The sequence below is a fragment of the Agelaius tricolor genome, unplaced genomic scaffold, assembly GCF_023055355.1.
Source record: "Agelaius tricolor isolate 1412-34295 unplaced genomic scaffold, bAgeTri1.0.p SCAF_15, whole genome shotgun sequence".
NCBI classification, from domain to species: domain Eukaryota; kingdom Metazoa; phylum Chordata; class Aves; order Passeriformes; family Icteridae; genus Agelaius; species Agelaius tricolor.
Window position 1 is genome coordinate 6,583,611 of NW_027269275.1, and position 14,498 is coordinate 6,598,108.

At 40.6% G+C, this 14,498-nt stretch overlaps 1 long non-coding RNA gene across 1 annotated transcript; it reads left to right on the forward strand.

Annotated features, from left to right (window-relative positions):
• The first annotated feature begins 413 nt into the window (after window positions 1-413).
• Window positions 414-8,935, forward strand: LOC139596158 (uncharacterized). Its single transcript, XR_011681263.1, has 5 exons — window positions 414-600; window positions 3,709-3,753; window positions 4,541-4,693; window positions 7,442-7,585; window positions 8,891-8,935. It is a non-coding gene; the product is annotated as an uncharacterized lncRNA (long non-coding RNA).
• Window positions 8,936-14,498: the final 5,563 nt, after the last annotated feature.

Sequence of the window (14,498 nt, forward strand, 5' to 3'; positions counted from 1 at the left end):
ATTAAAACATGTACCATATGCTTTCTATCTTTGTACCAGGGGTTTAAAACTGTAAAACTTGTGACCTTTAAAAGTAGAAAGCAGCTTCCATGGCATTTCTAGATATCTAATTTAGGTAAATATTACATAAATTTATAAAATCTTAGAGCTGATTATCATTTAATCCTATATCTAAAACATCTATTGAAAGTATCAAATAAATACATGCATTTATTTAAGAAAAATACATCCATCATTTACTATGTAACCCTTCTTGAATTTGAAAGAGCTTATAAAATAATTAGTTAAACCCAAGATTCCTCTCTTCTGGCTGTGAAATGAAGCGTTCCAGTTTGTTTAAATCACAATTTCTATTTCCTGTGCTTTGGGTTTGTGTCCTAGTGCTTGACAGAAACTTTCTGTTCTAGATACACCAGAATACCACTCCATATCTTTCAAGACACTGCTTGGAGCTGAATGGAGAAGCAAAAGCAAGGAAGGAGAAGAAAATAGAGCTGCCTTCCATTTTCTTTCATGTCTGCTGGGGAAAACAGAGATGCTGTTCTGTGAAGGATCTGGCCAGTTTCCTGCTGTGAAGCACTGGAAGTAGCTTCCTAGAAGGTAATTCTGTTGTGTCATGCCAAAGAGATTTTAAGAACAGATTCAATAATGTCTGTCTTTGTGAGGAGTAGAGTGAGATCCTCTCACTTTGCAAGTGGTTGAAGGTAGAGGTCCTTGGAAATAATGGCCCTTTTGGCACAGGGAGAAACCTGGTGTCTGGGAATATCTGAGAAATGGTGAGAGTTGGCATTAATCAGACAGTTCAAGAATGTTTGGGAAGCCCTGCTCTGGCTGATCCTTCCAACTTGCCATTTTTGCCTGTTCTGATGCCTGCCTGGCAGCTTCAAATGCAGGCAGTTTACAGTGGCACTAGTGTGAGATGCCAGCCACACAGAGATCTTTTTCCTGCCCTCTTTCCTTTTTCCTCTTTCCCCTTTCCTCTTTCCCCATTCCTTTTTCCTCCTCCTTTCCTGTTGGAAGCAGGGGCTGGGCAGAAGGGCTCTTTGCTTTCTCAGGTAAAAGGTGGGTCACAAAAAGAGTAACCTTCCTTCCAGCTCATTGGGAAACACCACAGGGTCTGACTGGCTTCTGAGGAGAGCTCTCTCACCCAGGGATGTCCCATGGCTTGGGAAGAGGTGGATCACAGCAAATGGAGCAGGCAGGGCAGGGCAGGGCAGCATTCCCTCTGCCAAGGGTGGGAACCTGTGCTCTGCAGGAGGAGGAGCTGTGCTGGAGCCTCTCCATAGCTCTGCACCATGCCAGCCTCAAGGTAAGGAAGGAGGCAATAGGAGTTTCCTATTTTCAGTGGAAAATTCTGACAGAAAAATTTAAAAAAATAATATGATGCAAAAGAGAAATACAATCTGAAATAGTGGGAATGGACTGAAATAGGTAGTGAGTGGTTTAGTCTCAGATAAGCCCACAAAAAAAAAAATCACACCTGGGCATGAAAAGCTGAGATAGCCATTCACATCAGTGCCAATCTGATGAAAACATGCAACCTTTCCAAACCTTTCCAAACTGGTAACATTTCAAAACCTTCTCCTGTCTTGAACTGTACTTTATTCCTTCTCCTCTACTAGCTTCTGAAATGAGTTTTGCTTGTTATCATAGGCAGCTTTGCCAGTTCTTACTATTTCATCATGAACTTCGAGGTATTTCATGCTTTATTTAAACCCTCAGCTCCTACAAATGCAAAAAAAATTTTTTTTAAAGGTAAAACAAAACTTTCTAGGTCTCATGATTATGTAGGAAGCTTGAAAGTGTGATCCCAAAAATATACCTTAAGACTTAATCCCTGAACATTCAGAAGTCATCATGTGAATATAAAGAACCCAAGTATGCTGGGGGTTTAAAATTCTTGTTTCTTTGATTTTTTTTCCTAGTCTCATGGATATTTAGTCTGTTTTCAGAATTTTGGGAAATCCAATTGATGATCTGTCAAAGTTTGGAGCAGTGCATGTACTGAATGATGGTTATAATATTTTTACTAGAGATTCAAGCCCTGGTGCAGAAAGGAGTCAGGGGCTTCTCCCTGGAAACTAATGGTAAGACATTTGGCATCTCACGGCTATGGCTCTCCAGTTTATCAAGCCAAATAAAGAAGCTAGAAAAGAAACAAAAATCCATATACCAATTGCTTCTTAAAACTTCCCATTTGCTTTATATGCCCTACAGTACTTTCTACTTAGACCATGTGGTAGGATCTCCTGTGCTTGGCAAGAACTTGACAAAAAGTCTACCTCATGTTTTAAAATCTTGGGATTATATGCTAAATGAAAAACATGAATATTTTTTTCAAAAGTGTTAAAATGAGTAACAGAATCATTTGCCATGATTGCATTTATGTATTTATTCTCACAATAAGTCTTCTGCCTTTATTATATTTTTCTTTTCCAACTTGCTTTTGTGACCTGGCCATTCCTGAAAACTTTGTTGCTATGTTTGGAAAGGACAGGAACAGAACCCAGATTTTCAGATTTCCTTTAAGCAAGTTACTTTTCCATCCCTTTCCCTCACGAAAATAACTTTGAAGATCCTTACTAAAACTAATTGAGAAGGTTGAAAGCTTGCCTCAGATTTTTCCCCCTCCTAAAGCTTATTCAGGAGCCTCCTAGGATTGGGCTTTGGGGTCTGTGGGCTGCTCAAATTGAAGGCCAAATCCTCAGAGGTGCTGAGCAGCTCCAGCAACAGACTTGGCTTCTTATTAGCAGTGGCTTCCAGCAACATCTGCAGCTCCTGCAGGGATCAGGACTTTGTGGCTCTTTGCAAGTCCCAACAGGCATTCATTCATTCATTCATTCATTGATTCAGGCTGATACATTTTTATAGTTCAGTTTCACTTGCAGTAGGATGTTTTCCAAAGCCTGTCCAGTGTGCAGGAACTTGCATATTGCTGGAGATCCTTGTGCAGCTGAGGGTTGTGAAGAACCAGGGTCTCACAGTCAGCTGAAGCCCCGGCTCTGTTTGCAGCCTCCACTTGGCAGTTCCCTTGCTCGTTCAGGAATGTATTTTGGGGAACCTTAAGCTGAAATTATTTCCCAGTTTGCTGTCTCCTCTCCAGTAGTGAACGCAGTCTCACTTGGTGTTGCTGACAGTATGATCCAGGAGCCCTCCTCTCTCCTGTCCTTGTCACAATCACCTCTCTAAATGCTTTAGCCGTCACAACCTCAATGTCTTGAATTTATGCACTGAGGAAAGTGGGCTCCTAAAATTATGAATGTTTCTTTCAGTCTGCTTAGCATGTCATTTTACTGCCACAGAGAGTAAAATGTCTCTCCCTCAGATGATTTCTGCTGAGAAGCTTGATTTCAGTTTCTGTTTTCTGATCCACATCCAAATATTCTCCTTTTTCTATCTCCTTCTTTTACTGAAGTCCATAAAAAGTTGCTAAAGCCAAGCATCAAATGCAGCAAATACAGCCATGACAACCCTCTGATAGGCTGCTTCTGGTCACACACTGGTATAAACTGGCAGTAACTGGTAATATCAATAATTTCTCAAATTTACATCAAGCAGACTGGAGAAGCAAAATACCATTTGTTGCCTAGAAGCTTACATGGAAAAGGTGATCTGAATACTAATAGGATAATATATTAGATTTATATCATGATTTTGGTGAACATAATCAAAAGTTTTCTAAGCTGAATCATTAACTCTCTTTTCCAGATGAAGACATAAAGTTGAAGTGAGCTGCCCAGGTCCATGCTCCAGGTAAGTGGTTCAGCTCAGAACAGTCCAGTGAATTGTCGGGAGAGCTCTTTTGGCTCCCTTATTATTTACCTTAGAAGTCTTCAAACAGTGAAATGAAAGAGAAGGGGACATGAGAGGAAATTAAACCATATAAAGACAACTAGTCAGCCAACTCTTCCTTCTCAAAAGCACAAAATAAAAGTTTCATTCAATACCAACAAACCCAGATGTCACCAATTAAGAGCAAAAGTAGAAACAGACAATTCAGGCCTTTTGTTGTTGTTTTTAAAAGTGGTTTTTCTATTGAAGCCCTACACATACATAGGATGCAGATCAGACTAATAATACACATTTCCAACTTCTAGTTTTTGTGATAGCATTCAGTTCTGTGTTTGCCAAGGAAAAGCTTAAATACAAATAAAAATCAGAGTACCAAATGACAAATTCCAATGCTAAAAAATTGTATATACCATCAAATCATTTCCCATATCCCAATTTCCAATAGTGGCGCTGTACATAAAGAAATAAACAAGCTAAGAAATATTTCCACTCATTTGCAATGATACTTGACACTCAAGTGCTTTAGTCTTTTCAAAATATTAAGAGGTAATTAGGCTAATTTTTTTGTGTAAGATCTTCATATGGTTATTTCCTTTCCCTCCTTGCAAATCTCCCCGAGTGCTCTCATGTGTGACTTAGAAAAGCAGCATGCATGGGGTCTTTGGCTTTCTTTGCAAAGAGCTGGGCCTGAGTGCAAAGAGCAACTGAAAATGTAGCAGTGTTGGCTACTGCTGTGCACACCTTGTAGGCTTGAGCTCTGACCTGGAAGCTGAACTCTGCTGCAGGCATGGAGTCTCCATGAAGAGCACACGGGGAGAGAAGATGCTTCACAGGAGCTCTGGATCTCCCTGGCACATGGAATCACCTGGAGGAGTCTGAGGGCAGCCAGGAAAGCTCTGAGGTGAGGGGTGTGTGGTGCTGGCTCTGCTGGGCTGGCGATCCAAAGGGAAATTTATGGGGTGCGCTTGGAAATGTTATTTTTCTGTGAAATTTCTCCCACAGCACAGCAAGGCCATGAGCTTCTCATTTGGGTAAGTGATGTAAATCTGGTCCTGGGGAAGGGGCACTGCCTTGGGGCATTCAGATCTAATGAAGCACACACAGCACTCGTGTGGCAAAGCATGGCATTAAACATCCATTCACACATTCTACCCCTTGACTGGCATTGTGGAAATGTTCACTCTGGGTCACCCTTCCTTTCCAAAAATAAACCTGGGACTGATTATAGATAGCTTTGCATCAGAATCATGTGAAACCCGTGGGTTTCAGTTCAGAGGAAACGTGGGAGGTTCTTGTTATGATTTTAAGTTCACTTGATTTTGAAACTCAGGATGAGACTTAGGGAGGAGAGGACTGAACACAGATGGATCCACAGGAAAGAATACATTCAAACTGACCCTTGTGAAATGCAGCTGCCAATGGCTTAGGAAGAAACCCTCACTCAAAACATTAAAACAAATCAAAACACATTACTCTCTCTTAAAATCTCACTTTTAATGCTACCAAATATCCCTTTTTCCATTCTAGGCAATACCATTTTTTAAGAAGAAAAAAAACAAAACAAAATGGAAAAGAAAATGCATAATGTGTTGCCCAATGCAACATATCCCCACAGCAGCTCTAAAAAGCAGAGGAAAAGTATATTTTAATTAATTTATAAACAAAAGATTATTTCCTGCACTGCCAGCAAAAATCCTGTTTGCCGACAAGGTTCTGGCTTCAACTATTATCAGCAACTGGCAGGATGAGTCCTTTTATGTAAATGAATTCATTATTATTAATTTCTGCTGGTGCTGAACGATTTATGAACTGCTTTTCGAATATGGAAAAGTGGTTCATGAATCAGAGGGGAAAAAATGTTCAAAAAGTCCTGGGTCGATAAATAACGGTAGTCATTCATGAATCCCGCCCATGGTGTCTTTTATCTTCAGTAGGGAGAAGATCAAAATGATAAAATAGTAATGTGCCAACAAAAAAGGATTGAATGGGCAGAGACTGGTAACATTGCCCTCTCCGAGCCTTAATGGGCAGGGATGAATGGTGACAGACTATCCTTCACCAGCAGGCAGCCACAGGCTGATCCTCCCAAGGTGAAGTGCTCCTTTTCCCTGCCACACAGAGCCAGGATAAGAGGGAGCTGCTGAGCAGAACCCCATGTGTGCCCTTACCCCACAAACCTGCACAAGGTGTGGTCGAAGGATGGGGCTTTGCTTCTCAAGGAATACCCTGTCTTGGTTTGAAAAGACAGATGTCTGCTAAGGAGGGCAGGAACCTCCCCTGAAATAAAAAATGGAAGCCCCCTCCCACCAAATTATTATAATTTTGAAATTTTGGGGCTCTCGGGCAAAGATATGGGAGTAGGAATAACAGTTCTTGACTAGGAAAATTAAAAATACAAATGCAAGAGTACAAACAAACCCCTGCCAGAGTCAGAGCAGTCCCTGCCCCCTGTGTGTCAGGGGGTGGCACAGCCCCATCCCATGGGGGCTCAGCCCTCCTGCAGTGCCAGCTGTGGCTCTGCTGGAGCAGGGATCCTGCACAAGGGGGGAGTTTTCCTCTGCAGCTCCAGGGCTGCTGCAGATGGGCCTGGGCTCCCTCTGGCAATGCAGGGCAGCAGAAGCTGCTCCTCTGGCAATGCACTGGGCAAAGGCTGCTGGGCTGTGCCAGCACCTCAGATTGGATCCAGGTAGGAATGCTTGGCTCCTCCCCTGGGCGGAGCATCTCCCCATGGGATGCTGGGATTGGCTCAGCCCTGCAGGGACACTCAGTGGCCATGGACAGCAGAGATCTCCTGGAGGGAGGATTGGCTGTGGGAGAGAGAAAGAAAAAACTGCCCCATGGACAGAGAGAGAACTGCCCCAGCTCTGACAGATGGTGATAGAATACACACCCCCATTTCCACCCTAAGACAGCCCCCTGCCCTGGACACTGGGATTGCCATCTCCCCCAGCAGCCTGCTGCTTCCCCAGTTTTCCTACACCTCTTGCTGAGAGCTCTTGGAGCTGGCATGGCACCCAACTCTCCTCTGCAACTCTCCTCCTTCAGTTTGGAGGCTGAAACTCCAAATATTTTGTGTAACTTGAGTGAGTTGTGGTCATATTTTCTCCTTTAGGAACTTTTCTGATATGCAGGTCACCACAGAGAATTGGGCCAAATTTATCCCAAATATAATTTCATTAAAATCACAAAGTTCTGCTCAAAATGAGTTTAGCCCATTGTTATTTCAATGCTAAATACAGGGCAAGACTTATAAAAACAGAGTAGAGAAGGCCATAATAAAAATCTCTTTTCTAAGAGATTTCTTTCTAGAGCTTTGATACACAAAGAAACTACAGCTACATATTGTGATTTTTTGCCCTTAAATACCTTTGCTCAGCTAAGAATTTCAAAGTCTTTTCAGGTATTAGTCAAAACATCCTGTGAGGTAAGAGGCATTAGCACTAAAGGTGAGGTAAATGAAGGAAAAGCTACCACTAGGTCTTGAAAAGATTTTGGCAGACTCAGTAGTCAGTCTAGAATAACTGATGACTTTTCCTGTGGTCATCCAATAGTCAAAAGTATGTTCCAGCAGAGGAAAATAAAATGAAAGACTTGTAGCTGCTTTTTAGCCTTGTTCTTATGTATCATTTGACCATTTTCTTAATTTCAGATTGCCACAGGACAAAATCTTGTGCTTCTGAGCTCAGCAATGAAGTTTTAATCACCCCAATATACATCTTTCCACGACATATATTTTTCTGTCCTCCAAAGACATAATGGCTGCTCCTTTTATGGGAAACCAGGATTTAATCCAGTAAGTCTGTGAGAATCAATATTCTTGTGAAATGACACCATGTTGAAGTTATTTTATGTTATGTTGATGGTTAGCTAATTTTGTAATGGAGACATTTCTTCTAGAAGCAGACATAGTATAATTTAGTGGTAAAAACGTCAATCACAAGGGGTTGAACACTTATGTCAGGGCAGGAAGAGGGCAGATTTATTGATGGAAATGTATCTATATACTCTTTGTGGCACTCTGACCTGAAATATCCATTCTGGTTATAATTTTGTTTTGTGAAAATGACATCAACTGCAATCACTAATGTAAAAGTGACACTGGAATGCTTTGTTCCAGAGGCCTAATTTAAAAGTCTTGCTGCTGTTTGTTATAGTAACAGCTTCTCAGTAGCAAGGAATTAAGGTACTCATTTAACTTCTCCTTTTCTCTTTCTGTAGGAAACCACACTGTTCTCTTTTTTTCCCCTACTGTTTAATATTGTTTAAACAATAAATATATAGCTTGTTTCATAATGACATTGAGGTAACCAAGAGAAAGGAGGCAGGTGCTCTGGCTGGTACTATATGTGGATATGTTTTTGTATGGCTTTTCTTCCTAATGCCAGTTAACCACCCACCCAAAGCCATAAAAAACATCAATAAGAATGGGTAGAAGAGGATGGAATAAAATAAGTACAGAGGTTGGGAAAGGAACGTGGCAAGGAAGGAGGGAAAGAAAAAGCACAGTGCATAATACAGGGAACATAGAAGTGTCTCGTTTGTGACTTCAGTGGTTTTCGGTTTTTGTTGTTTGTATTTTTTTACAAAACCCTCATCAATTCATTGGACTTTTTTTTGCACACTTACAGTAATGCAACTAAAAAACAGAACCTGGCCAACCCTCAGCTTAGAGGGTAGGAAAAAATCAGTAGGAGCAATGTGACTTTTACAGAGAAGCTGTGCTATCCGGTGAAATGCTGGCTATTGTCTATTTTCTGCGCACTATCCTCCCCAAAAGAGTGTCTTGAATCTAATAATATCATGACATCCTAATTAGTTACAGCTCAATCTCTGGGCTAGTCCTGAGAAATCTGCACTTTAGTGTAGTGTGATTCTAGCACAATTGAAATTTTAATTTGGTATAACTGAGGATGGGGTGTTTTACCAGCAGCACACAATGCATTCAAGGTCTCCCATCTCCCACCCTTCCATTTTCACCCCTTGCATGACTATCACCAAGAGCTGACAGCTCACTTTTTTCTAACAATCACGTGTTTTCACTGAGATTCACAAAATCCATAATCTGCTTTGTGAATCTTCATTCTTGGCTCCTTTTCAGGCAAACCAAATGACAGAATCTGAGACCATCCAATGTCCTGCTCTGGTGAGTCACAATGATTTTATCACTTAAATATAGAAATGGTTTAAAGTCTGGGGAGGTCCACTTCCAGCAGAATTAAAAGTGGGAATTTCTCCTATATTTAAAGGCCATGATCCCCAAAGATGTTTCCTTTGAGTGGCATTGAAGACTTTTGAAAAGTTGATTCATTGGAGAGTCCTCAAACAATCAAAATCTGCTCATTAGGGAAGGTAGAGCTCTGCTCATAACCCCTGTTAGGGATGTGTGATAAATCATAGGTACCCATACAACAGGATATTTGTTTGCACACTATCAGGCACAGCCAGGCAGCTTCTCCATGTGGACTGGATGGGAAAGCATCTGATCCAACCAAATCCAATCCAAAGTTAGGATTGCTGAGCAGCCCCAGGGTGGTCACACATCTACACACTGAGGAAGAATCAAAATAAGACTGAAATTAGGTTCACTTTCACACTTTGCCAATCAGATCGTGGGTAGTTTGTGCTGCAGAGAAATGCTGACTGGCAAGAACAACTCATTATTAAAATAAGAAAAATGTAGCTGATGTTTTGGGTCTTCTGGTTCTGTTTTAAAACAGAGTTTTTGTTGTTTTTTTTCTTAACCCTAGACATTTTAGTTCTGCCCATTTGCATAGGTAATATTGCCATCATATTTATTCACACTGCTCATAAAAGAGCACATCACAAAAGTGCCTGGAAAATAAAACTCCAATGAGAAGGGACCCATCAAGTTTAAATGGAGGTTTATATTGCAGCATTATGAGGCAGAGGCTTGCACATTTGCAGCTCCCATGGCAGAAAGTGAAACTCTAAACAATTAAAGCAGCACAGACATCCTGCCCTAAAGGACTGTAAGCATTTAAAAAAGCAGCCATGACCTCTCTTTACTGGGCCTGTTTTCTATTTAATTTACAGTCTTTATTAGCCAAGAAAATCTTGGCTGGATCTTAGTCAAAGTGATGAATATACAAGCATTTTGATCTACAATTTGGGGCACTTCAAAGTATTCTTTACTTTATGATCATTTGTAATCAAGGTCAGAGCTCTGGTGGTAATTTAGATAGCACCTAAACATATTTATAATATAAAAATTGCTTTGCAGTAGCATGCACAGTGTCCTTTCTATTTTTGCTCACAGTAAGATTGGAGTTGCAACTGCTCAGGCTGTCCAAAAGTTACTCCTACAAGTTTGTGTAAGCAGTTCCATGCCTAGGTTTCTTTTATTCAGTTCCCACAACGACACACAAAATTTGAGCTTATATGTGTGACAAAAAAATTGGTTTGTTTTCAGTGGTTTATTTATTGAACTATAAGCCTTACTAACTTTGTATGGAGAAAAAGTAAACCAAGAAGACATATAATGTTTAAAGAGGAGTTTTTGTTCTTTTTTGTCATCTTTTTTTCTCACTTTTCCATATACTTTGCTCATGCCCTAAGGTATAGCAAGTCTCAGAAGTGTTTCCCCTTTTTAAGTGCAAGGACTCTCATGCCAGCAATGTCTTGCAAAACAAAACCTAAAGCTGTGATCACTGTTTTAGCACCATCATCTCAGGTTCTAGGCCTGCTTTTTTTCCAGATCTTGTGTCTTTCTATACATTATGTCTTTCTACATATTTCTCTCTAGATTTATGCTTGCTAGGACAAACCATCTGATTTTTGTACTTCATGTCTCACCTTTTGACAAGCACAAGCCAATACTGAAGCCCATTTCAATTAGGCACTGAGTCCCAGTTTCTCCAGCCTTGGCAGGCACACACCTTGCCCATTCTCTCTGACTCCACTGCAGGGGTGCATTTTCAATGTTCATATTTTATCCTTTTCCTTTTCCACTGTGGACCCTTTCATCAGCTCCTTCTTTCCCCTTGAAGCCAAAAATGTCCTATGGATATTTTAAGGCCTACAAAGGCTCTCCCGTGACTGTTTTCCCCTCTAACACCCATAAGGTAATGACAGATCAATGTGTATCCACCACTCACAACAGATTTTTGTTGGAAATTTTGATTTATTAAATTTTGGGCTGTAGTCATTTTGTTTTCTTCTGCAAGGGTCCACTCCTAGAAGAATCTACTACACTTGCCCTTCTTCACATCCTCCCTTAAAACTCTCCTCTGCTGTGACACCTTAAAAAAATGATAGTGGTTAAGCAGCTGATGTGCTGTGACTGCATAGTGATCGTAATTATCTCCCAGTTACCTTGTCATTTCTGCCCCTCTCCCCATCTGTTTGCTGTCACTTGTCTTTTGCCTGGATCAAAGACTCTTTGGGGTACAGCCCCTGCCTGGAATTCCTGTGCATTTGGATACTGTCCTGAGAGAAGCATCTTGGGTTCAGGCACTACTGTAGTGCACAGAAATAAAAATCACTGTTCCTCAAGTAAAGTCCTCTGCATTTTTATATGCATAAATTATAGCTACATCCTGTAATCCATTTTTTAGGCTAAACAATTGATTCAATGGGATTTGAGCCAGGGCAGGAGTTGGCCTATAGTCTTTACTCAAAATAAGCAACATAACATATTATTAATCACCCTAAATAGAGACTATCATATTCAGTGTTGCAATCCTACCTGTGGATAAAATAAATACCTTTCCAGAAACCTTATGACTTTTCTCATTTACACTAGGCCAGGCTGCTCTTATGAAAACTATTGTTCTGCAGGGAATAACAAGATTGCAGTGACTCCCTGGTTGTATTCCCTTTATGTTGATTGCTTGGATGTTGACAGAGGGTGGTGAATACCCAGCAGAGTCAGTTGTTGGCCACCCTGTCTCTATATGCAAGGGGTCTAGAGGCGGTTCTTCTTTCCCATTCAAGGTTTTTATCTCCCACTAGGGCGACGCAAAACTTCTGGGGGGCTGTAGTTTTGAATGTTATTCTGAATTTTGTTAATATCCTCAAATGTATCTTTATCCATGCTGCAACCACAGCCTGGAAGCTGCTGGTTATAATTCACCAGTTTGGCCAGGAGAGGAGCTGGGGGTGTAGCTCAAGCTCTTTGTACGTGCCTGCATCAGAAGTGCTGGTGGGAGAGGTGGTTCCAGGGGCCACTGTCTCCTGTGCAGCTCCTGAGGAAGGACAGCTGTGTGCTTCCTCCTGTGGAACTTGGAAGAGCTGCAAAGGAGAGGAAAGCCAAAGCCAAAAATAAAAACATGCGCAAAAGCAATGAGTAAAACCTGCCAGATTCAGGGAGCTGTTGTACTGCTGGAGACCAGCCAGAAATCTGTGGAAGTCCCCTATTAATGCAGGGCTTGGTTGCAATTGCTCCCCCCACACCCCACCCCTTCCTTCCCCAGGTGAATCTTGTCTTGCATGTATAATACAGACTGCAAAAAGCACACACATTTTTCCCCCCACAGTATAACATTTGTTTTACAGGCTTTCTGCCTGAAAATGTTTTTCTCCTCTTCTCTTGCAAATTTTGGGGCTTCCTAAGTTGCTGCTGTGTCAAAGGGAGACAAGTCTCAACATACTCAGTAAATCCAGCCTGTATATGCTTACCTTCCACTCAAATTGATTGTTATTCTAACAAAGTGTTAATCTTAAATAAATGTTCATAGATCAGGTTGCTTTCCACTTTCTGCCAATGTTTGGGTCATTAGATGCAGGGCTGTAAATGAACCATGCAGATAAGACCGAATCTTAAATATCTAGGGCTTCTTTATAAAGGGAGAGAGGCAGGAAGGATAAGGATCTCCTTGCTTCAGGCCCTAAGACAGCTATTGACTTTCTAGCACTGGCAAGGAACCTTCTGCAGCATTTTCTGTTTGCCATCATCAGGAACAAGGTGCTGAATTAGGAGCACACAAGAACCGGGTCCGATTCAAAACCCCCATTTCCCCTGGCACGAGGAAGCTGAGCATAGCAAAATTAGTCCAGTGGAATATGGAAACAGAAGTAAATTCCAGGTTCCTCCCCAGCCTTTTACAAAGGACATGGCATGTTTTCTCTAGAAAAGGGATTTGGGGTTTGTGGTTTTGGTATTCTTTTTCCCTCAAAAGACATAGGAATTGCATAATTTTATACTGAATTCAGCTTTACTGAATTTTCAGTAATTTGTCTTTATATACACACATTGTAGGGCTTCTTTAGTCAATTCTTTCTGTATTATTGGGGAGAAATTTATCTCAATATTTTGGGTGGAATATTATGGTAGATATGAAAATTGCCTATTCTTCCTATCTGGGAAAAGCATGCAGTACTGAGTAGATAAAGCAAAACTTCATATTTATTTTAGATAATTTAGGCTCTAATTATACAAAAGTGATGTGAGAAAGATACACAGAATCTGACCCAGAATTATGACTAGAAAATAATAATATCATCCTAATTAAAAACCATATAAGAGTTTTTTATCCAGCCTCAAATCCCTGACAGACTTGTATGCTCAAATAATCGCAGCATTTGCAGGCTAAAAATTTTGTAAAAGTTTCATGGAAAAAAAAAATCCCTAATGAATTCTCAGTGTTTTTTAATATTGTGCCTCTTCAACAACAATGATGGCTTTTGGGGACTCTTGCTCACTTATGGGACATGTGGGTCATTCGAAAGCTTGAATATTCATTATGAGATGAGCTGGAACTGGATGTGCAATATGTTTGGTAGAAAACTAAATTTTATGTAAATTCTACAGTGATGTTTTCTGGCTCAGTTAGAATCCATTCTACTGTTTATCTTTATACTAATAATGGTCTCTTGGGCTTCTTTTTAAGCCTCTCTGTATACTTTTTTTTTTTATTTTAAAATGAAAGATGAAGATCCAAAGAAAACAATTTTTAAAGATAGAAATAGAAACACTAGGTAAAAAGAATTAGCAATGCAATCTCTGCATATATTATGTGGAAATCTACTGCAAAATTGCAGCTTCAAATTTTATTCCTAGGAAATTAACTGTTTCATGTTTGAGCAGCATTTCTGCTCTGATTCCCCATTTTTTCAAAGCCCCTTTGGATCTGTTTTTTTCATCTATTTCTGGATATTTTTGTAATATTTATTAAAATATTCCTTCTCCAGAATGATAAATCCAGTTGTCTGGAAGAAATAAAATCTGTGGCATAGCTCTGAAATGAGAATTAACCTTGATTACTACAGTAATTTACTAATCAAAACTGGAGACCTGCTAATCAAGCCTGAATTACCAGCTGCTTGATTTTTATAGTGACATAACCAAAACCGAACATTTGGTAAACAAGGATCTTATTTATGAGGGGGAAAAATTGGCATATGGCCATATTCATCTTAATATATTCCTCACTATATTGTTGTGATTTCCTTATCAGCTGATGTACTTCTAGCTTAAGCCATCCACCTAACCCCAAAATGATGAGCCCTGAATTTCTGATTACCCTGGAACTGGAGTCAGAGTAGCCAATTTCACATTTGAGGAGGTTTTCTGATCTACCTGTTGTTCTTGGACCCAGGGAGGAGAATGGCTGATCCATCACAGCAGCAGAGGGTTACAGGGCTGGGCAGAGAGCACCTGGGGATGAAGGGAGCAGAACACAAGGAGAGCAGGGCAGAAGTGCAGTGAGCAGCCAGCTGGGAGAAGCTGCAGGAGGAAAAGCAAAGAG